Raw genomic sequence first — 25,209 nt, 5'->3', positions numbered from 1 at the left:
GAAGGGTGTTTGTGCACGTGTGTGTACACACATCTGTACTCACGCACATACAAAGTTATAGTAATCGCATTCACAAAACACTGTCCGTTACAGACTCATGTATTTCCTTAGTCACTGATTTACAGTGAGAGGTACTTGGACAACAAGGGAAAAACAGATTTAAATTGTTTTTCACCATCACTGATGCTAACACACCGAGTGCCAGCTGAAGTGCACAGCCTTTCAAAGCAACATTTGCATTCTGTAGCTTGTGCTCCAGTGAAAGTTTATATGACTGTCGCCTACTCAGGCGGACGAAACGACACTGGAAGCAACTGGAGCACACACGGAGAGTGCGCCAAGATCTGCAGACAAAGATGTTCAAATCCACACTAAGATGCGACCAGCAGCAAATCCGGAAGACCAAGCGCACAGCCCCCCCCAAGGCCGCATCAATGGCAGCACCAGAAAAAACAAGCTTATGCAATGCAATAGGTCTCGCAGTTACCCGAGTTTAAGCTAATGGCATTATAAATGGCAATGCCTTTTATTTAGGTTTTAAAAACAAAAATAAAAGGCATTGCTATTTGCAATGTCAATAGCTCAAACTCGCATAAATGCGAGACCTATTGCATTGCAAATGCTTGTTCTTTGTGGGAGCTCCACTCAGGCATGCGCAGTGTGAACGGAAAATGTGAGGCTCTGGCGCATTACTACCTTTCCACTGCAGAGTTTCTCTTTTGAAGCGTTCGGGGACCTTAAATAAGAAGCCTTTAGATCTCATCTCTGAAGTACTAATTTCGGAAAACTTTATTTAAACCATAAGTGTGAAGCCTCTGTCTCACGTGGTACCACCAAGCTGTTTTTTCCTAAGACATATGCACGTCATCAAATGCGAATATTTACTAAGTATGCTGCTCCGTTTAATGCCTTAACAGTGATTCTGATACATGCATTTGCAATGCAACAGGTCTCGCATTTACGTGAGTTTAAGCTATTGACATTGTAAATGACAGTGCGTTTTATTTATGTTTCAAAAACCAAAACATAAATAAAAGGCATTGTCATTTACAATGCCAAGAGCTCAAGCTCACGTAAAATACTTGTTTAAGGAGTTTCTGAATCCGGAGGATGATAAACAGATAATTCCAGGCTCTACAAGTTGGCTGAAGAGCGATCTCTGTTTTTTCATGAAACAGTAGAAAAAAAAATCTACTGTAAATTTCCTGATGACCGAGGTTAATTCGGCTTTAGGGTCAAATCCAGATTTTAGGCATGAAAAGGAGGGGTTCCTGCTCGAGTACCTTGAGGGGATTACTTTAGCTTGATCTGATTGTATTATCCAAAAAGTTAAATCTGGATCACCCCTTGATATCTTTCCACCTAATAGTTTGTCTGGAGCTGCTGCCTCTATTAACCTGCAGAGTAACACCTTTTTGATTTCTCTTTGGAATTAGGTAGCATGTAAACAGTCTGGAAAAAGTAGCTGCTGGTGCCTTTTTTGAAAAAAACGAATTCTGACCCTCCTTTCTTAAGTATTTATAGGCCTATTTTACTTCTCCCTGTGCTGGGGAAGATGCTGGAAACTAGTAAATCTCCAGATTACCAGGCTAATTGTGAAGAATAACATCGGTCACTCATCTCAATCTGGCGTTCGCTCTGGCTTTTAGCACGTTGTCTGCCCTTTTAGAGGTCACCAAGTATATAGGATGTAATTTGGACCTGGGAAGAAAAGCAATGTTCATTTTATTAGGTTTCTGCACCGTATTTCATACGGTGTCCCACAAAATACTCCTGCAAAGACTGAGGAAGGTAGGGATTGTGGGTAGAGCTTGGAATTGGCCCCGATCCTATCTATAGGATAGGCAGCAAGCAGTCTTCCTCTCACCGTTTAGCTCTTGCTTCAGAAAGTTACTCTGTGGTATCCCGCAGGTTTCAGCTTTAAGCCCAACTTTTTTTAACATATATATGGCACCACTAGCACCTATAACTCAAAGCTGGGGTCTGAAATGGTTTCTTAAGCGGATGACACACAGCTTATGCTGGCATTCAAACAGCTTGATGACTCAGTGGCTGAAAACTTTCAAGGCTGCCTTTCTGCAGCCGCCAGTTGGATGCGTAGCAGTTGTTTGAAAATGAATTCAGAAAAATCTGAAATCTTGGTTTTTGGTGCACCTTTCCTGTTTGATGCCACAAGACTTTGGCCTACAGATTTTGGGGTAACCCCCACTTGAACAGCAGTTGCCAGGAATATCTAGGTTCTATTGGACACAGCCTTACTTTTTAAGCATCAGTTGCAGGCCACCGCTACCATCTGTTTTTAACTTTAATAATCTTTAAGAAAGACCTTGAAATATCTTCCTTTGGTCAGTTGGAAAGATTTTGTACGTGCATTTATGACATCTAGATTGAACTATGTCAATGTGGTCTATCTTGGAGCCCCTCAGGAATTGTTAACGCAAGTTCAGAATGCTGCGACTCGCCTGGTCTTAAACATCCTAAAATGGCATTCCATCCGACCGGGTCTGAAACAACTTCATTGGCTGCCTGTCAAGTCTAGAAACAAATTTTAAGCACTCACGATAACCCACCGTTCATTTCATTATAATGGCCCTTGATATATATAGGATAAAGAAAAAAAATATCTTCCTGCAATGGCATTAGGCTTTGCTAATCAAAATCTGTTATGCATACATAAAATGCTTACAGCAACACCAGGGGGAAGATCCTTTACTTTCCTAGAATCTAGCCTTTGGTATGCTTTACCAGATTATCTCTGGTCTGTCTGTGGGTGAAGATTATTCTAAGTCCATTTGAAGATTTTTCCGTTACAGGAGGTGTACTCTAGTCCTAATCGCTCTGTCGTCACAGTGCCAGAACACTGCTTGTGAAGCAGCAACTGTGCTTTACAAATATATCTTCTTTCATTCAGAAAAAGCTTGAAGCGTATTATTCCTTAGTCTTGGACCCAGTCACAGCTGGGCTACCACCATGTTTTTTTCTGTGCCTGTCTGAGAAAAGTTTTTGAACTTTGCACATGGACTCAATGTATGCGTTTGGAGTGGCACACAATATTTGCTATTTCTGGATGAAATTAAATGAAAGAAGCATTTATAAAGCGCGTAGCTTTCCAAGGGCATCCCAGCGCTAACAGCGGTCAAACAGTAGACACCACAACCCCACTAAGGGAAGAGCCAAGTTTTAGCAGTTTGCAAAAGGCCATATAGGTGGATGCAAATAGGGTTCATAACACCTGCAGTTCCTCCCATCAGACAAGGTTAATATGTGCAGAAATTGTTGAATGATTGATATTACCCCAACAAATCGCTGTAGTCAAATGCACTGACCACTAATATACTCATGATGAGTTATCTTGTGGGAATGCGCTTGTCGATTCAGCTGGTAGAAAAGCTGCTTTGTCCCAATCAGCTGACGTTGCTAATTATGTTGTACAAATGGATTCTTTCCTGTAACTTCTCTAAAAGTTTTGTCTCTGCTACAGGAACGAGTATCAGAGTGAGAAACACTACTGGATTAAGCAGAAAAGCGCAAGGGATTCTGTGGTATGTACTGAGACAGCACTGGGCACTGGTCACACCCAAGTTTCTACTCACCAATATTGCACGATGGTATCATGGAGCTGCCCGTGTCAGTAGGGTTGGCCAGTGCTTTAAATGGGCCGGTACTCACAGGTACTGAGTACTGGCACTTCTTACTTTTACCAAGCATTTCTCCACTGCCAAGGAGAGTACCGGTACTCAGGGTCGAATTGATAAGCTGGGCACTGGGTCGGTGCCGAGGGTCAGCTGTGTCCCTGTTTTTTACCAGCATGTTTGCCATTTTGCCTTTTGTCGGTGTCATTCAGCTGTGGCAAGCGCCATGATGGGACCTGAACGGCCTGTTGCTGCGGCAAGTGGGCCTCTGCTCTGCTCCCTCTCCACCCAGATGAAAGCTCTCATTGTCCTCAACAGCCCCCTGCCGAGCCTCCATGCTGGGTCGTCTTGTTAGATAGTGTATGGGACATTGGCTGCCTGGGCACAGTGATGTGTGCAGACTGCGTGAGTGGGAGGGGGGGGGGGGGGGGGGGGAAGAGCCTGCCCAGGAGTGACCACTTAGGAACCCAGGTAACAAGGTCCACTTTTACCCCTTGGCCTCTCACTGGGGTCGGACTGTCTTTCCTCTGACTCACTTGCCCCTGCAAATTAACCCCCACTCCGCCCGCCAGCTGTGACATGGAGTCCATGATCGGCGGGGATGAGGTGGTGGGTATTACCTAGGCGGACTCCCTCGTGCCCAGGTGAGGTGAGAGGCGGTCTACTGACCTTCCCATCAGAGGCCAGTATTGTTCTGCCCCTGACCTCTATACCCTGCTGGACACTGCACCATGTTCACGACCCAGCAGTGCTCACCGTCTGCCACTGAAAGCTTACCGACCGTGGGCCTTCGCTGAGAGGGGGGGTGGAGGGGGGAGGACGAATAATGGGGTGAGAGAAGGTGAAGAGTGAAGGGACACAGATAAAAGAAGCAAAGAAGAGTTTAAAGGGGAAAAAGATAGACAGAAGGGTTTAGCTCAGATAGAAATGGGGAAGAGAATGAGAAAGTTATGGAAAGAGGGAGAGAGGCACGCAGAAATAAAATGATGGTAGAGAATGAAGGGATTCAACTGGGGTAAAGAGTGGGACGGAGTTAGATACAAATGGGAGAGAAGTGAGGGGGAGGGATCGAGAGGTTAGAGATGTGAAGACTGATAAAGTGTGTTTGCTTGTTTGTGTGTGAGACAGAAATTAAATCAGAGCGGAAGAGAATTGGGACACTCAGGAGGTATTTGAAAAGAAATGCGTGGAATACTTGTTTTGTGTGTATGTGTGTGCACTCTTGAATATTAAAGGATTGCGCCAAATTCAAGTAAGTAGGAACATGACATTAAGAAGCTGCAAATATTACAAAAGAAGGAAACTTTAACATGTGGTGTTTGACATTCATTTTGTGTAACGAGTTAGCACATTTTGTTTATATTGATACATTTCTCACATGTTTTGGTATGTCCTGCAACTGGTGTAAATGCCCTTCTCTGCACATATGAACATTTTGAGACATCTATTGAGGGCAACATAAATACTCAACAGAAGTGTTTTTGTATCATCATGTCTCACCCTGCCTCAACTCCACCCCTACCAAGCCCCTAGCTCAATTTAATGAGTGCCTGCACTTATTTCTTTTCCATTTAAAGCACTGGGGATGGCACGATACGTGTTGTAGCAACCCACTTCTATGCTAACATCTTTTTTTTCAATGAGCCAAAATCCTTCCCGCTCCAGTATGAGTTGTTAGTTTCATAATGCAGGGAAATGGATATAGACCACCTTCATTAATACCCCTAACCCGGTCAGCCTCCATTGGTTTCTTTTTGCACATCTATATTAGATCCAGCCGCCAAAATGTGCGTCATATATATGCGTTTTAGTAATTGCATGTTTTCAGGGTGGGTGGAAGCTTACACAAGACAGGCTCCTTTACAGATGCAAAACCTGCTTAGGGATTTTATTCAACAATTCAGAATCCTTAGTCGCCTCCCGGGTGACCAATTTATTTGCTCTGTAGCTGTAGTGCAGAAGATGTACAAAACTCTAGCAACAGATTGGCACTTCTATTGCACCCATCTCCCAGAGTCAGTGAGCAGAATGGGATAAAACAATGGTACTCTCAAGAAAAAGGTAACAAAAATACGGTCTGAGACAACTGAAGTGGCGCAATGCTCTGCCCTAGCTTTGTGGTCTGTACAGAAAACTAGTTGAGCCCATATATGGTAGTGATGGGCTGCCCTATAATGTTGCCTTCAATACCGTCCATGTAAGCTGATAAGTTTGACTTAAAACCGAATGATGATGCAGTCTTGTAATATCGCAAAGAGCTTCTATATGGTCTCTAAAGTTTTCGTTCTCAGATCTAAGCTGCCTTACCTTAATGCCCGACTAAAGTCTGGTACTCACTCCAGCCCGGCTACTGGGTCTTCATACATATACCTCAGGAAGACGTGCCTGCAACCTCATTGGTGTGTCGCCTACAAGATCCTGCTCATCATCAACACAAATGTCAAGTGTTGTGGTCTGGTGACCTGTATTCCATCGTCCCAATGCAAGTGTACTGCTCTTCCTCAAAACACCAACCACTATTGCCATCTCCTGGATCTGCATCAAGCTTCAGGCCGGACAGAGCTCTCTGCAGGAGTGGTTCCTGTCGCTGCTTTGCCACCTGCCTGAGTGTCTGTTCTCCACTGCCCTCCTCCTCCATCTTCCCCTCCACAGCCATGCACTGCTGTGCCCATCGCCCTACCTCCATTGTTAAAATGCCACATTGTTGTGATGGCGAGTGATCTTGAGTTGGGCCAACACTGTAGACAACTGGGGCTTTCATGGGAAAGGGACCAGACAAAGCTATAAACCTCTACTTAGGATTACCTCTTTGAAGGTTCTTTCTCGGTAGAAACTATTCCCTGCTTTTCCATTAGGCTTAATCTGTGCTTCCTGCTACTCTTTGTCTTAGTCAGGCTTAAAAACATTAACTATTCCAAGGATGACACAACCAATGACTCGGCTCAGGCTGTTTCTGTACAATTCTTGCCCTGTGTATGCACAGACACTGAAACACACTCAGATATCATCCCACCCCCCTGCAAAATATGTATACTAAGTACACTATATAGTCATGAAAGCTGAAGGAAAAAACATACCCAAGAAAAAAGCAATTATATTCAATCCAGCTGTGGTCAATGTCCCTCGTGCTAAACATCTCCGTTTCAAAGACAACCTGCACCTAGTTCCTTCGAGGTGCATTAAAGGTATAACCTAAAAGAAATCTTTAGTTTGCTGCATTGATTGTATTTTAAGTTTCCATCAGTATCAACGAATTTGAAAAACGTAAAAGTGTGACTAATACCATTGAGGGAATCTAAGGCCTAAGAAGCACAGTTGGGGAGTCTGATCAAAGTGGGATTGTTTGGCTATATTACAAATGTCAAAAAGAATCTAGGATAGTGAGGTCCAAGCACAGTACTATTAGGAAAAGGGTAGTGTTGTAAGTAGAAAAACGTAGAATGTAGAAGGATAGGGCAATAATAGGTTTCCAGCAACTTTGTAAATACAAGTTTAGCATAGTTAAATACGTACTTCTTCATGCTTAAACCTTCCTCCACTCTAATGGAAGTTAATCACAAAATTACATATCTTCAATAATTTAGCCGAAACTTCTAATTTAGGTATTCCCAAATGTATGTATTAGAGAGGTATTCTTATGTAGCACATACACAGTATGTGATCTTTTCGCGATCACTACTAGGAAACCCTATACAAGTGCAAATGCTATAAAACTCGTTTTACTGCCTTTTCCTGTTATTTCCTTAATAACTAATTCCCAGTGTTGTTGAAGAGGGTGGCATCATGGGCCACCTCTAACATCGCTGCTTAATGGGTGCCTATGGGAGAGGCTCCAGTAGTCTAGGTATTCAATATGCATGCATCTCTGCACCAGCAATCATACAGTCCAAATTCTGCCAGATCCCCACACCAAAAGATTGGGCCTACCTAGTGATGGTTCCGGTATCGCATCGGAGAGAAAGCCTGCCTTCAAGGCTCCGCATCCCAAAAGACCATGTTTGTCTTCCTCCCTATTGGAGCCAGGGGCTGGATGGAAGCAATGGCTGGCAAGCTGATAAAAAGGTGGGTGACTCCTTCAGACCTTCAGTCCCAGAGGTGCTATGAGGCATCCCCTGCAGCTCCTACTGTACCCTAATTATGATGGATGAGGCAAACACTGACCTGACTCGTACCCATACCATACACACAGAAAGTAGCTATTTTCTTCTCCACATAAAACAGGGTAACCTGAAGAGAACAAGGAACTTTTTCGCCATTGAAAAAGGAATTCACAAATCCCACAACCACCAACAACGACATCACTCCCTCCCAGGAATTGTGCGACACCATCGCTGATTTTTTACACAACAAGTCTCAGCTATTTATGAAAACTTCGAACGCAAACCCTAAACGGCGACAGCATCATCAACCTCACACCTGCAAACACAAAACACAATACAGAGCTCAGCGGCAAGACTCATACTCAACCTCCCCAAAAGTACCCACATCACATTCCGTCTCAAGAAACTACACTGGCTCCCAATTCAGGACAGATGCCAGTTCAAGATGCTGACCCATGCCTACAAGGCCCTGCACAACAAAGGACCAGCATACATCAACAATCGCCTGACCTCCCACCAACTGACCAGACACCTTCAATCAGCTTCCCTCTCCCTCCCCGACACCCCACGGATCTGCCGTGCCAACAGCAGATGATGCTCCTTCTAGCACCATACTGCCTTCTCACCTCCATCAACAATGGCCCCCACCCCAACTCCATTATCTGTAAACCACACACTTTGTGACAATTTCTCCAAATCCTCTTACTGCTCCAGATTTACGGCACACATACATCTAACTCAAAGAAGCCTATGCACAACTCAATATTTGCTCATGACAATTCTCAGCCTTTACCCCTTTTTAGTGCCCCACGACACACACACACACACTAGCACCTACAATCTCCTCCCAAAACTCTATTCCAGAGATAGCAATTCCTAATCCAAATGAGATGCTCCTCAACAGCTTGCCAACTCCTGAGTCAGAACATGTCACACACTCAAAAAGCCAGTACTGGACCATCTTTGATAAATCACAGCCTATTTCTCCAACTTCTGGTGTCACTCGATGATATTCACTCCCATGTGAGTTGCTAGCTTCCCTTACACTTCATACCTCCCTCCCATTCGTAACCACACAAGAAGAATTCACACTACCTGTAGAAACCACATTTGGTGGTACTTGTTCTATCTGCACCTTGAATAATGCTACACACACCAACCACCATCTAATTAACCTGGTGCCTAACAGTCCATACAAAGCCCAAATCCCTCTCAATCAATCATACCACAATCCCATATCTGAGACACAACTAAAACCTTTTTCTTCTGACATGCTCCAGTCTCACTCCCCTTTTTACTACCTCTCCCTCACACTAATGCTTAATTATTACACTCATACACCCTTTCCTATATTGTTCACAGATTATCCCCATGAACACTTCCTCTGCCCCCACACTACCTCCTGATATTCACCACACTGCTCAGCCGCTAAAAACGAATTACACTCAGTCAACATCTCTCATCTTAGCATTTTACATGGTGCTGTATCGGACACCACTAGCACTCTAATCAAATTCAAAGTAAAGATCTACAGTAGGCTAGACTTCTCTAACGTTCATCAACTTGTGTCTTTTCAACAACAACACTCATTCAGACTCAGTGAAAAAGTTGCATAATGAATATTAGCATTGGTTCAATTCTAAAGATCAGAATTCTCTTGAAAATAAGTCTGATTTCCTAAACTCCAAGTTATCTCAACTAGATGATTTAATGTTTCACTTAAGCTCTATGTTTACTGCTCTTTTAAAATTTCTATCTCACCATCTAATGAGCAGTCCTTTACCTCGTCCAGATAGATTCCAAACTCTCTCACCCAGGTAGATAAACATCGGTCACCTGCTGGCAAACTAGGACTCATTGACCTCCCGCCACTACAGCTTCCACAAACCCTACCTGCAAGTTTAACATTAGCCAGAACAAGATACAAACTATAGAACCAAATGTCATAACGCTGAATAGAAACATTTTTCCTATTCAAACCAAACTCCTTACCACATCTTACACCAAAACGGTCGCTTCAGCTCTACGATGCATGCTACATAACCGTAGATCATCAGTAAACCACAACCTGGAAATTGCTGACACTATTTCCAACTACAATGTTGATCTACTGGCCCTTAAAGAGATGTGGTTCAACAGTACTTCGCACAGTATGGTGAACCTTCTTCTCCCTACGAATTACTCCATCATTAGACAGAATCGTAAATGGTGGATCTTAAATAACATTGCTTAAATTACAATATCATACCCAATAACGTGATTCCTTTGTTTCAGTGCCTAACTGAGGTGTTAGATGTCGGTAGCACCAGAGACTCAAGTACAGTTGTGCATCATCGGCATATTGGTGAATCTCAATAAGGTTATTTGTGAGTAAAGCACAAAGTGGTCCAATGTAGAGGTTCAAGATGACAATATGGAACCCTCGGGGACTCCGCAGGTGATGGGGACCTTTTGGGACCTGGAGATGTCATGTGCATTCCTGGATGGTCTCAAACAACGTACTCGACTACTAACGTAACCCACCATCAACAGTGCCAAATTCCTAGGTGTCATCCTTGACAAAAGACTCCATCTACAGTCCTAAGTCAACAAATGACAGAAAAAAAGCACACTTTCAAATCTATATTTCAAATTTCGTACTCCAACAATAATCGCTACATCTGAAATGAAAGCTCTCCTATTTTAAAGTTATTCAGCTAACTTAGTTTCTCACGAAAAATCTTTCAGACATGACTCTACACCGAACCCTGCTCACCTTTCACTAGGCCCGGTTCTAGAGGGTGTGGCAGGTCCACTCAAGGAACATCCCTGGTCCACCCAAGGCCAGTCAGAAACGGAAAACTAGCTTTTGTTCTTTTTTTCCTAATGTTTCACAGAGCCTGCAGCTACCCAGACTCTGACTAATCTTTTTTGATTTTAATGATTAACAGCATTGACTTTGGGCTACTTTCAGGCCTGGAGACAGGTTTGAAGTAAAGTTGGGAACTGCTACAAACCACAAGAAATTGACTCGCCCACTTTCTACAGTGAGTGAGATTTTAAAAGGGCGGTTTATTGTAGGGCCTACTAGCTTGGTCTGGCAAGAGAGTTCCAGCTGCGAAAGAACAGGTGTTCTGTTCAGTAATAATGTGAATGAGCAATAAAGATGCCTTTAAATCTGGTTTACCTTGTCACCTTTGCTGTTCATTCAAAGACAGAGGTCAAATGTCAACTTATGTCTTCTTCTAAAGTACTGCTTGTTTCATCAAGGAGATTGGAGTTTACTTTCTTGGACTGCAAAATTAGAGGATTCTGTGAAGTGAACTGATTGACAATGGTGCAGGGCACCCAACATTTACATAGCTTGTAAATGATCTGTCAAATATTAAAAAAATATTTTAGTAACTAGGAAAACATTTTTTCTAAAATCATTTTAAAAGGCTCCAACTAAATCAGAATGCTTTACTTGGTGATATGCAAATGATAAATATTATTGTTTATTCGCTATATCGTTTTATCACTTAAAACTGCATTTCAGTTGGAAATTATGTGACTATATCAATGGAAAGTGTCTGTCTGACTGTGTGCTGTCACATCATGCTTTAGTAATGTATGTATTAAAAGTAAGAGTGATTAAAAATGAACTGAGAAACAGTCCTGCCCCCTGATGACAATGCTATTAGTGTCCTAAGAGGCAAGTGCGGGTCATGTGTACCCTATACGTGGGCTACATTTTTATTACACAAAGATCAAATGTTTAGTCTATTAAATCAAATGAAAGATGAAGAGTTTTTTGTACAGCAGTCATGCAGAACTCGCATATTAGAAAGTGCCCTGGTATGTCAAAATGAAGAAAAAGGCGACTCAGTGAAATAAAATATTTACCTAGTACCACAAAATTTGAGACAAGTTTCTGGGTCAAACATATTACAGTTGAGTAAAGTAGATTATTCAAGTCACTAGACCTGCAAATCTGGTAACATTTTTCAAGGCCTATGCTATCATGCACAAATGAACAGGAATCCTGACCACTTTCACTATAAAAAAAAAGAAAGTCTGCAGGCTCCCAATCCAAGGTACTTCAGAGTCGAAAACAGTGATATGACAGTAATGTTCTGCAAATGATTTTGCCTTTCCTAGAAAAGTAAATACATGTTTTTATTTTCTTCATGCTGTGAGGCCATTCTTAACTTGCACTATATGAAAAATAAATTACTGGAAAAGTCAACAAAAAATGTTGCATCCCATCATTTGGTTAAATGGAGAACAATCTAGGCATCACATTTGGTTAAACAGAGAGCAATCTAGTAGTTCACTTAACATTCATGTCTATGTAGATGGCTACTTGTCATTGAATGGTGCATTGTGCACCTATGTGTAACCTGCAAGGCACTTTTTGATTCCCGGCAGGCTCATCTCACAATTTCATCCTTCTAAGGCTGATCAAATAGGTGCCACTTGGTTAACTAATAGAAACGCTTGCTGCTTACAATGCTACCAAATGGAAAATTATACAGTAGCAAATTCCGCATAAAATACAAGTGATTATATATTTATTTTAAGATTTAAAAAAACAAAGGTTTCAAAAGATGTTGAAGTTATGTCTGCAGAAGGCTACAACACATAGGGATCATAATCTAAAAATGACTGAAAATTGGTGCAGACACAGGAAAATCTTTTCCTACGTAACTATTAGCAGTACCTTGATCAACCTCCTCTTATATATATCGCATAAGGAATTAGCAGTCACCTATTTAGAGTACAGCTTGCAGACAAGCCCTATTACACTCTGGCATTATATTTGGAGTACAGATAGCACCTAATTCACCAAACATATAACAGACTGCCTTAACTTTGGAATATGGAGCAAGAATATTATGGTTGGCTTATGTAAACAGTTTGTTAACAGAGGTGGATGGAAAATTGAAAACTGAGGATCCAGAGGGAGTGTTACAATTTAGAACGAAGTATTTTTAAATGATTTTGATTGAGAAAAGGATGGCTGATAATAGAGTGTGTTTTAAATCGACTTTGTCAATGTACCTCTCAGGTCCCTAAACAACCAAGAGCCCAGATCTACCTTACTTTAGTATCGAACATCCAACACAAGATTGCGAATGGGCACACTGCACTTTTTGGCGGATCTTTTCCAAGATAGATTTAGTCCTCAAAAGTTACTCAAATGCCCATGTGATGGCAAACCTATGCAGTCCACAATGCACTTTATACTTTTTGTAACTTTTATAGGGATTTGAGGAAATAAATATTGCGGCCACTGTTTTTAAAAGACAAAATTATTTATCACAAAGATGCTTTTAATTTTATCCTTACTCTTGATAATTTGGACTTATGCAATCGAGTAGCTGTTTATGTTTCTTAAGCAATCCAAAGAAGGAAACAGCTGCTATACCTGGACGTTTTAAGATATGAAGATAGATAGCCAAGGACATTACGCTTTTAATAGCATTAATATGTTCTAATTAAATATCTCCTTATGAATTGCTTCTGATAATGTTTTCGTTGGCTATTGAGTGGATGCCTTGCTGGATGTCCGGGGTTCTGTGACCTGTATATTTAACTTGTTCATGTCATGAGATCATCCTTTGTGAGTTTTAAATGTGAATATTTTGTTCATTGTGATTTTTGTAAATTGTATCTGTGTGATTCTTTTGTAGATACTTTTTTATCTGAATAAAGATTTGTTTGTTGTTGCCTGAAACACCTCAGTTAAGGTTCTTTTCAAAGGAATACACATTAGAACATTCCAAAAATGCATTAATTATTCTGAAATTATGAATTGTGTATCCTGTCATTGTGATAATCATCCACAATCAGATAAGCATTTTGTACAACACTATTGTTTTTTTATCAAAAGCTCCTTAATTATGGTATTTCAGTATAGTTTAAATATATATGTCTTACAGCTCATAGTGTGCACCCATTGAACCTTAGCTATTGTTGAAATCTGTATATTAAATGAGTGGCTAACCAGAGAGAAGTAGTGCATAAACTGGAATTGTCTAGTCTGGCATTTATGCTTTCCAGGTTTGCTTAGTATAGAGCATCATCATATTGTTTTCCTGAATGAATAAAGCTTCTTTTATTCTCAGTTCAGTTTGTACGTGTTAAACACCATTTAACCAATGGCAAACCAAATGCAGGTTAGAAAACACCCAGGGTTATAAATACTAACAGTTCAAGCACACTGTTACAGCTTGCATTAAGAAGCTGTGGGAATGCTAGAAGTGTATAGGATAGAATTTATAAAGCGCACTAAAACAAAAAGGTGTCAAGGCGCTAGGTGAGCAGAAGAGACTAGCAACAGCCATCTAAGAGGCAAAGAGCTAGGTCTTCAGAAGTTTCCTGTAGGCCGGAAGCGAGTAAGCCGTGGTAATAGAAGGTGGCAGAGCTCCAAAGTTTAGCCGCCGCCACGGAGAATGAGTGACCACCCTATTTGAACCTGCGAAATCTGGGAGAGACAAGTTTTTTTTTTTAGTAGAAGATCTCAAGGCCCTTACTGGAGTGTACCACTGAAACATAGTTTTAAGGTGTGCTGAGCCTTTGCTATGCATAGCTTTGTACACAAAGTTCAGAGCCTTGAAGGAGATGAGCTTCCTGATGGGAAGCCAGTGCAAGGCACGGATTCCTTCCTTGGCGGACTGGTGTTTCGGGATGTGAAGGAGCAGCCTTGATGCAGCGTTTTGCACCACCTGGAGCTTGTTCAGGGAACCTGTGCTGATATTAAGGTACAGACCATTGTAGTAGTCTAACCGGGAGGTGACTAGTGCAATGATGGTGGGCCGATGTAGCTCCGAAAGGATATAAGGCAAAGCTTTCTTCAAAATTTTAAGGATGTAAAAGCAGGTACTGACTGTTCAGTTCACCTGGGCGTCAAAAGACAGGCCCTCGTCAAGGAGAACCCCCAGATTTTTAGCCATTTTGATCGGAACAGGAAGGGGACCGCAGTCTGCGGGCCACCAGTCAGCAGACCAAATAGGGGTCTGAGGGCCAAAGACCAGAACTTCGGTTTTGTCCATACTGATTTTAAGTGAGTTCTCCTTCATACAGCATATAATGCTGGACATACATGGATTGAACTTTTGTGCAAACAATTGCAAATCATTAGAGATGGAAATTATGATTTGCGTGTCATCCGCATATAAGAGCACCTGAAAACCGAACAATCTTACCAATGTATCCAGGGGGATCACATAAAGATTAAAAAGAGTGAGGCTGAGCGAAGAGCTCTGGGGAACCCCACACAGAAGGCCAAAGGCATTGGCTTTGAAACCCCCACAACTGACGACTTGGTTCTACCGTTCATAAATGAGTGAAGAAGCTGCAGGGCCCTCCCGGTGACTCCTGATTCCCGCAGTCGCCGAAGCATGTGAGCTGGGGAGATGGTATTGAACGCCGCCGAGAGGTGGAGCAGAATCAACACAGCAGATCTGCCTTGGTCAACCTGCATGTGGATACAATAAGAGGCTGCTATCAAGGCGGATTCTGGTCTATGACATGCCTGAAAACCGTTCTGGGAGCTGTTAAGGACGTTGTGAGCTTCAATATGTTTCATAAGCTCGACAAGAATACATTTTTCCTGAGTCTTGGCTGGGGCAGGGAGATAGGCCGAAAGTTCTTCAGCTCTAAGGGACTGGCATTAGGCTTCTTAAGGAGCGGTGAGACAATGGCTTCCTTCCAGATGATTGGATATTGCCCGGACAAAAGTATGTTATTAAAGACCTTGCACAGGAAGTTAGCTATTGGGTCGGGAGGATGTCTGAGCGTGGACAGCATGCAGGGATCAGTGGGAGCTGCAGACTTAAGGCCAAGTAAGAGTTCCTCGATACGTGGAACTGTGATAGGAGGAAAGGACGACAGAGCAAGCATCCCAAAGGCCTGGCTGGGCTTTCCCTTAGCTAGGGCTGCATTTTCCCCTTTGGCTGCCTCTGCGACAGGGTCAACTTCCTCCGAGGAGAACTCGTGAAAGATTTTAAGGACTTTCTCCTGGAAGTAGAGTACTGTTTTGTCACAGACGTCTTGGGAGGGGTTCAGGAGCTGTGATCCCGGGGGCTCAGCAATCTCCTTGATGTATCCACATGCGGTTAGGCTACTAGAGGCTAAAATGGTCAATGAAACAAACTTGCTGACAATTACCACCTTATTGGTCCACACACAAAAAGAACTGGAGCCGCCTCAAAGTCAGGTTGGAGAAAGCAATAGGCTCAACAGGAAAATCGGCTGTGGTAGGAAGCAGGGGCATACGCCCAAGAGTGATCCGCAAGGTATAGTTTCTGCAGGGTCCAATCGAAACTTCTACATAGAATGTACTACACAAGGTTTCATCTGTGGTTATTTGGGTGGACTAGTACCAAAATGTGTTTATGAGGCTGGGGCCAAGAGGGTACATTTATCAACACATTGTGGAGTTAGACCTAGGATTTCTCTATAATTGAGCAAGTTGGTAGGAAGCTGGAGTTAACACTGGGGTTCTCCTAGCAAACAGAGATGTATCACTATGATGTGGCAGCCCATCACCACCAGCCATTGAGGAATGGATCCATAATATGGACTGGTGTAAGGTAACAGACAAGGTGTGATGTAAAAGGAGGAGCTGTCTGAATCTGTTTGAAAACTACTTGGCGGGCTTGGGAGGAACATAATGGACTTGGTTTAGTGAGTAGAGCAAGTCCAGGAAAACAGTAGCAAGGTACCATGGAGCAGTTAGACAAAGGATTACTCATTACATGAACTCCAAAAATAATCTGTACCTAATATTTTGTTGATGATACAGCTTATAAGTGTATATGGGAAGTATCATGCCATTTTGCCTGCATTAGTCCCGTATTTGGTTAGAAGTATAATATGTACATTTTGCAAAGACTCCACATGATCCTTTTGCAGTGTTGTCATGAACAATTACCAATTCCATGTCAGAACCAGGAGGAGGATTAGGCTGTTCTCTCTTCAATTTAATGACATTCATTTTACTCCAGCAGCCATTTTCAAGAAACTACGTATCACAGAAAAAAACTACATTTCCCATGAGTAGTTTAGAAAAGAAACAAACAAAGTTCATCAAATCATAAGACAGTCCTCCGTATAATGCTCTGTATAGCCGGTCTATCTCCCCGCTCCAGCAGCAATTCAGAGGAGTACATGTTTGTTTTATTCCCGCTTATTAGGATTACTCTTTTTTACCGTTTGAACAGGCTCATACGCGTCAGCCGCACCAGCCGATCAGGAAGGTGCTAACTCTCCGTGCCGCAGGGCTCCTTGCTCCTACACGGACACTGCATTTCTGTTGGCCCACGTGCACGGTGTGGTCTTCCGGCCGCTAGAGGGCCTGCGCACTTCTGAAATACGCACGCTGCACGTCCCCAACTCCCAGGCAGCCGGAACATGTCAGTTTCACTGTAGGGTTACAGTGAAGTTCTCTGGCTGCGGCACAAACATGGGGAAGATGTTATTTCTTTTACAGCTCGGTTTGAACGAGCAAGGTGACTTTTTTCTCTCTTACTCAAGCCTCATTAGTAAGCTTTGCAAGCCTACGCCTGAAGGGAGAAACACCCTGAGGGGTAAGGTTGTGCTAGTCTTGGGACCTCCCAGGCGTTTTGTGTCAACCCCATAGGCAACAGGGGTGCTGTCCCAATTCCTTTCTGATTGGCATTTTATATAGGGCTAAGCCGAACATACTGCCCCTCTTTGATCCCATTAGATCCACTTTCTGCACATGCACGCATAATGGAATTTGAAGAGACTGGGGATTACATGGAGGAGGAGGAATTTACCTACATTCCAATCGATGACCACGTTTGCGAGGTGTTGGATACGTCCATCCTCAGGGCTGTATCTCAAGTGATAGCCCCCCTGAAGAAGAAATTGTCGGCACTCCAAGCACAATGCCAAAAAACTCTCAAAGAGAGGGAAGAGTCTAATGGGCCACAGGCCCCGATGCCTCCGAGCAATTTGCTACCCGACTAGGAAGATGTTTCTAGATTCCCAACCCATGCTGGACCCTCAGACTCAGTGTCCCTCAGGACTGGCCCCTCCCACACCCCCCCAGATAGACCAAGGAGATGGAGATGATTCTCCCAATACATCAGATGGGGACGGCTCTGGACCGTGGTGTCTGACGACTAGCCCCCTGGTAGGATCAGGTCCATCCACAGACGCCGTGCAAACCCCTGAAGGAGACTTGCTGGACCCCGATGACCTCTTGCATCGCAATCCGCGGAGTAGTGCCCTGCACCCAGGGTCATGGCCTACATGGCCAGCCGCCAGAGGAAACCCCTTGATAAGGAGGTGAGGAGATGCCTTAAGGCGGAATGTCCTAGGCCTTCGTTGGAGGGGAACGTAGCGGCCACTCCAGAGATAGATCCCACGATGGTCACCTTCCTCGCCAAATTTGCTTGTGATCCCAATAAGGGCATTGACAGGTCATGGCTTTTGTGCCAGGATAAGCTCCTGGAAATCACAGGTCCCCTGGCAAAGATCATGGATATGGTGGAGGATGTAAAAGCCTGTGGCTCCCTCATATCCCTTGATGCTTTATCCGGCTGGGCTCAGAGGGAGGGCCATCATTTTTCTGGTTAACGCAAACTACACGATCTCTACAGAGCGGCGTAGAACACTACTGATTAAAATTGATCCCAAGTTGGAGGAGCTCTCCACCTCTGAGGCAGGGACAATAGCCCAAGGGAATCTGTTTAGAGACCCGTTTATTAGAAAATTAGGCAAATTTGTCAACACTCATTTTTTTAGCCAAGGCACAGTCCTCCATTAAAAGGATATTCACACCCTGTGTTTTGCCGCAGCCGGTCAAGGTAGGGGACGCTCGTCTAGCTGACCCTTCCAGCAAGCCTCCAGAGGTGGGGATTTCCCGCATTGGCCAATAGAAAGACTCAAGCAAGTTTTGCAATTTCTACCAGACCAAATCCTACCCCTGCCGCCGTGGAGGTAGGGGCGGACCCAGGGGCAACAATGCACAAGGTGAGAGCACAAGACTTGATGGGCTTTCAAATTGGGGGACGACTGGCACTTTTTCGGTCGAATTAGGAAAATCTCTCCTCGGATGTGTGGCTTCTTCAGATGGTGGAGGGCTTCCATATTGAATTTTATGGAACTCCACTCCAGTCCCGCGTTTCCATTCCTCTGGTGTTCTCCTTAGAACAACGGGCATTGGTGGACCAGGAGATGGACAATCTTCTACGGAAAGGGGCAATAGTAAGATCTATGATCCACCCGCGCTGCTTCATCAGCAAACTCTTCCTGGTAGAGAAAAGGTATAACGGGCAACGCCCAGTTATCAATCTCAGGGAATTCAACTGTTGGCTTTAATATCAACATTTCAAGATGGAGGGTAGCCATCTCTTGAGGTATCTTCTCCAGGCTTCAGATTTGATGATTTGCCTGGATCTGAAAGACGCCTATTTGGTGGTTCTGATCTTTACCCCTCACAGACGCTTCTTGCAATTCCAGAGGGGTCCCCAAGTATTCTAATTTACTGCCCTTCTTTTCGAACTTTCCTCGGCTCCTTGGTGCTTCACCAAGTTGATGAAGCCAGTTACGAACACCTGAAGGCACGAGGTGTGAGACTAATCGCGTACTTCGAGGATATTCTCCTCATGGACCAGTGCCTACTTCGCTGGTCCACAAACTTGCAGGTAGTTGTGGACGGACCTTTTGAATCTTTGGGGTTCGTAATCAACGCAGAAAAGTCTGCGCTAGTGCCAACCCAGTCTGTGGAATTTCTGGGATTCTTCGTGAATTTGGTTGACGCAACCCTCAGTCTTCCCTCGCCAAAGTTGGCTAAGATCAGGCATGAATTCAGGAGAACTATCTCCAAGTTTTAAGTTTCCCTTCGACATTTGGCACAGATAGTGGGACTCGTCTCGTCCTCCATCCAGGTGATTTACCCCAATCCTTTCCATTACAGGACTCTACAGCATCTGAAAAAAATCGAGCACCTCCCGAAAGGCCTCTCATACTCCCAAATGATTTCACTTTCGGTCGAGGCAAAGGAGAAGATGAATTGGTGGTTTGCCCACATGGATGCCTGGAATGGCCGGGCAATCTTTGGTTCCCAACGCAATCTGGTAATCGAATCAGACGCCAGCAGTTCCAGATGGGGAACACAATGAGGTGGAGTTTACCACCGGCGCAAAATGATCCTCCACGGAACAATCTCTGCACATCAACTGCCTGGAGATGATGGCACGCTCTTTTGCCATCCGATGTTGGACCAAAGAGAGTAAAATGCTCAGTCCTACTCAAAATGGACAATGTAGCAGCGGTTTGTTGCATCAATCAACTGGGAGGGACAAGGTCAGAGACCTTGTCGGTCCGTGCTCGGACCTTATGGGAGTATTGCCTGGTCAACCTGATCTCCCTGTCGGCGGAGCACCTTCCGGCGGTGCTCCAATCAAGTGACGGACAGGCACTCTCGCCATTGGAGAGATGCCAGCGTCTGGAAGTTGGATTCCCATCTCTTTCGACAAATTTAGGCCCGATGGTGTCCATTCTCCATGGATCTCTTTACCTCCCATCTGGACTTTCAGATCAACCGGTAGTGCAGTTGGAGACCGGATCCCCATGCTGCGGCCAAGAATGCCTTTCTCCAAGACTGGAGCAAAACATGGCCCTGCGCCTTTCCACCCTTTGCCATGATAATGAGACTGGCGGCACAGGTACGCAGGAAACGGGCGGACCTGGTGGTGATTACCCCGATTTGGAGATTCACAGGCCTGGTTTCCAGCGATGATAGAACTTTCCTGGGATTTTCGAATCCCTCTACCCCTGTTTCCCGATTTTCTCTGGAATCCCCAGAACAATCCTCACCTGCTGGTGCTAGCGGGGTCTCTCTGCCTCATGGCCTAGAGGGTTACAGGCGACGTTGGAAAGTCCCAGGCCTTTCACAAGAAGCTTCCTCCCTACTTGCTATGGCCTGGGCAGACAGTACGAACAAACAATATTGGTCCACCTGGTCCATCTGGACCAGTAGTTGGGTTGGTGTCTTCAACACCAAGTTGATCCCATGGGGGAAGATGTTGTCCAGATTGTGAACTTGTTAGCAAGCCTGGCTCCCCAAGGCTTTGCGTACCGATCTATTAATACCATCAGATTGGAAATTTCCGTGGGGCACCTACCGGTGGATGGTCCCCCGGTGGGGGGGAACAACCGCTAGTCCATAAATTGCTGAGAGGAATTAGACTCTCAGTTCCTCCTGAACCCAAATATTTGACACTGTGGGACATTAACAAAGTCCTTTCCTTGTTTCAATCCTGGCCCTCTAATAAGTATCTGTCCAGGAAACAGCTGTCAGCCAAGTTAGTGTTGCTATTGTGTTTGATATCCTGTCGCCGAGTCTTGGATGTCCGAGCCCAGGATAAAACAAGTAGAGTTTTTACCCCGGTAAGGGTGACCTTCCACATTACTCGCAGAACAAAATGTTATTCTAAAGTGGTGTCTCATCTGGCTTTTCCACAAATTCCTAAATTGTGTGTAGTCCACACCATAAAAGCATAAGAAGTAGTTACTAACGAAATTTGTACTCATGGGGAGAAGCAATTATTGATTGCCCTCACAAAACTACACAAAGTGGTTTCTTCTCCTACGATTGCCAGATGGGTCAGGCAAGATGCAGGGATTGATATTTCGTGGTTTGGCGCCCATTCTGTAAGAGGGACAATGGCCTCTCAGGCTTTGTGTATGGGAGCACGTCTTGAGGATATCTTCAATGAAGCAGACTGGTCTAATGACTCTACCTTTCAGACCTTGAACAAGCCTAATCCTCGCCTCCCGGTCCCGACATAGAATGAAATATTTCCTAGCTAACGTAAAGGAAAGTTTCAATTCTATTAAGGACACAGAGGCGAGGATTAGCCCTTCCTATAATTCTTTCAGGAAGTTTCCCCCTCCCTAGTGGAAGTTATGGTACACTTCAGAGCTGTTGTTAATACCTGTGTGTTACAGTAGGGTGAATTGACTGTTTTGAAAGTGATGTTTTATCCTTTTATGTCATGCTATGCCAATGCTGCAAATTTCCCTTATGCACTGATAGATAATATGTACCTCTTAATCTTTTAGGGTCGGAGTCTAATAAACAGGGGTGAGAAGATTGGTGCTTTGCCACTTTCGCAGGAAGAAAGAGGGAGATAGGCAGGCTACACAGAGCATTATACAGAGGACTGTCTTAGGATTAGATGGACTTTGTTTCATTTCCCAACTGCTGATGTGAAATGTCGATTTTTTTCTGTGATAAAAAGTTTCTTGAAAATGGCTGCAGGAGTAAAATGATTGTCATTAAAGAGAATAGCGAACAGCCTAATCGTCGCCTCCGTGTCCTTAAAAGAATTGAAACTTTCCTTTACGTTAGCTAGGAAATTTTACATTATTTATAGGAACATAAAAAATAAAACAATTACTAAAATATACATTTTAAAAAATGTTGTTCATTTTTTTAACTATGAAAAACTTGATCAAGTGCTACTTAACTTTGTGTAACCACATGAACATCCCATGATGCTACCAAAAATTTGGGAAACTTTAGTCAAACAATTCAAAGGTTAGCCAGAAAAATAGTTTGAATTTCCCTTAAAATCACTGAAAAAGTTAGTTAAAAACTGAGCTACGGTTCTGGCTCAAATGCAGAGATTAACTGATATTTGCCAGTTATATTTAACAATGTACACAAAACACACAACTCGTGCTAACGTTGCCCGCCATGTTGTTCTCTTGATAGCTCTTTTCTTTGTTTTGTTCCGTTGGCAAATTGGTGGTTTGAGCGCACAGTGGGAGTTGTGAATTATGGTGTGTCTGTTGTGTGGAGTACTAACTAGAACTGGTGAATTTCAGTGTTTTTTTGCATTTGTGCCAGAATCATAATTGTGTTTTTTTCTAGAGCTCATGTTAGTAGAAAAAAGGCTCAGTTATAGCAAACTGCTTAATATATTAGACAAGGATGTGCAAAATAGTTACAGGGCTAAGGGAATCAATTTTGTAAACGTCAATGCTTTACAAAGTGCTCAGCTGCCTACGTTTTTTTTTTTTGTTAAATGAAGAGCAGCAGAAGGGTCCTGTGTGGCAGTAGGAACATTTCTACGGCTACATAAAACCATGAGCATGCTGCACGCCTTGTGCATCCAAACGTTCTGACAACCAACACTTCTCCCCTTTACCAAAGCCAGAAGCCGCAGTGCAGGAAATCTTGCAACACGGAACACAAAGTATGTCGCACATTGGGTGGTGTGTATTGTATTAAAATTGTCAAAACTGGGCAGATGACGGCACCTAAATGATAGGGCCACTGAGACACTAAGTTGCATTTTTTTGCCGCTGCCATTCATTCACCTTCTTGGCCTACCCGTGCTTACTCATGCATGGCGCACCTAGATCAAAAACCTGCAGCCGGGCCTGCCAATCACGCCTCTTCCTCAATACTGTCTTATACTTTCACTAGCTTTGTACCTACTCACATCTTGTGCTCAAATGTCATTCTTACTATATTTGTGTATTCTTAATTAATCTCTAGATCCCTACAAAGGTCTCTGCCACCCCTGGGTACAGTTTAGTCTACATACACTACACTGTATAATCATGCAACACAGCTATGTCTGAAGCTGTCATTATTAGATCGTATATATTTATTTCAGCTTCCAACCTTGAAGGGTCCCTATCATATACCAGTATCCATCATGAAGAAATACTCCTAAAATCCCCCTAATTTCTAAAGGGTAGTTAGTTATAGCTGACAGGAAAGAACACTGGGGTGCATGCAACGTGGCCTGATCAAAATGGGCTTAAATCGTCAAAAAGGTTTCAATCACAACCGGAGGCTGGTGGGTGAAGTCCTGCACTTCAGTCATACCTTCAGCAGTGGGTGCAGTCCGTACGCTGAACCACAATAGGTGGGGGTGGAGAAAGAAATCGATGCAGCCTTAGATGCACTCTAGTTGTTGTCGGAAACGGATGATACTACAAACTCGCTTCAGGGCGGAGTCGAGGTCTGGTGACGGAGAAGCAACGTCGGTGCAGAGCTTTCGATAACCTCTCGGCGCTCCTATGGAAGGCTGGGAAGTGCTACAGGCAAACTCCTGACCAGTGGCACAACAGTCTCTAAAACCATCACCCAATCAACGACTATGATTGTTTTTCTCAGCCAATCGTAGACCGATACTTTGACTCAGCGTGTTCTCACCCAATGAACAACAAACAATTATTCTGTCCCTAGCTGTAGTTTCTCAGCCAATCCAAAGCGACCTCGATTTGCCACAACCAATAGAATATGTTTCCTCATACCTGACTGTTTTGTGAACACCTGGATGTGCAAATCTCCGATGTTGCTCCTCGTAAAGTACGAGGCAGAAGACGTCAGGTGAGGAAGTATAAACGGACACCGGATTTCTTTAAGTAACGGACCGTCCAGTGAAATTCTGGACAGGTAGTGATCAAACGTAGTAAGAAAGTTTTTATATTGTTTCCTGGGGTTACCTGTTTGTGTGGGTGGGATAAATGCTTTTCAGTTGCTAGCCCTGCACCCACTTGCTGGGAGTCACTTTTGTGATCAAACCAAAAGTTTCTAGGTGTGGGAACGAACATTTTGTTTTAAATCACCGACGATAGGTTGGCAACTATGTCCCTTCCGTTTCGCTTTTTGTCATGTTGATTACTTCTGTGCAAGTTAGTGCTAAAAAAGTTTCCTTAAGATTTTGCTATATTCGCTCTAAAGACTTCAGCACCTGCGTTCTCTATCCAGAGAGTGTGATTATGAGACTTTCCTGTCACTCTGTCTAAAGATCTTTCAGTATATCACTTATGTCGGTGTGTCGCAGGGATAGTAATGTCTTTATTTCACATACAGAAGGACTTGCCCTTAGTAAATAAAAACTTGCTTTGAAAAGGGACCTTATCACACTTTATTTTCATGTCCTTAATTTTAAAGTCAAAATACTGCTGGATTCCTCAAAAATGACTCTAAAAACCCTCTGTCATTTATGTCCATGGGTACATTTCACATATTTTGCTTCATCTTACGTTCCCTTATATGTCCTTTTTCCAGATGATATGGTTCTGTAGTTTCTTTTAATGCAACATAAGAACTCTTTAATAGTGCATACTGTGCAATGAGTCGCCTCCATGTGTCTGGATGAGTTAGGTCTGTGCTGGGTGGGTGTGGGCACCAAGGAGAGCTCTGGAGCTGAGGCTGTAGGCAGTGCCAGCTTATAGTCTGTGGCACATAAATTTGCTCAGGCTTCCTTCTCGTTGTTGGGTTGGAGACCGGTCCTCAGCCAGGTGCTGGAGAATGTGCACCACTGCTTCGAAGTCCCCATAGAAAACATACGTGTGTGTGTTTTTTTTTTATTCCACTTCCTTGGATATGACGCTTGTGGAAAGGCATCAGCCTTTCCACAAGTGGGCCACCCTTTTTTAGGAGAGACTACTGTCCTCTCCACAGGCTATAGAAGGTTTGACAGTTATGCGCCAAAGTGAGTTTACTGTAG

At 43.6% G+C, this 25,209-nt stretch overlaps 2 protein-coding genes across 14 annotated transcripts in view; one reads left to right on the top strand and one right to left on the bottom strand.

The window, feature by feature from the left end:
• TM2D1 (TM2 domain containing 1) overlaps nt 1-23,775 on the bottom strand; it is a 247,610-nt gene extending 223,835 nt beyond the window's left edge. Inside the window, exon 1 of one of the 2 annotated variants that reach the window (XM_085602451.1) lies at nt 23,577-23,775. The gene's annotated coding sequence lies outside the window, so the exon portion shown is untranslated. The remainder of the gene's footprint in view (nt 1-23,576) is intronic. The other variant, XM_085602453.1, reaches the window with a different exon arrangement.
• A 217-nt stretch (nt 23,776-23,992) lies between these two features.
• Nucleotides 23,993-25,209, top strand: part of PATJ (PATJ crumbs cell polarity complex component) — a 1,359,209-nt gene continuing 1,357,992 nt past the window's right edge. For 5 of the 12 annotated variants that reach the window (XM_085602445.1, XM_085602441.1, XM_085602446.1 and 2 more), the window contains exon 1: nt 23,995-24,083. The gene's annotated coding sequence lies outside the window, so the exon portion shown is untranslated. Of the gene's footprint in view, nt 24,166-25,209 lie in introns of all 12 variants that reach the window. The other 7 variants (XM_085602444.1, XM_085602439.1, XM_085602448.1 and 4 more) reach the window with 6 other exon arrangements.

This window comes from Triturus cristatus, chromosome 4_2 (assembly GCF_964204655.1).
Source record: "Triturus cristatus chromosome 4_2, aTriCri1.1, whole genome shotgun sequence".
Classification (NCBI taxonomy): Eukaryota; Metazoa; Chordata; class Amphibia; order Caudata; family Salamandridae; genus Triturus; species Triturus cristatus.
Note: the sequence above shows the minus strand (reverse complement) of the source record. Positions and strands in the feature narration are given on the sequence as shown.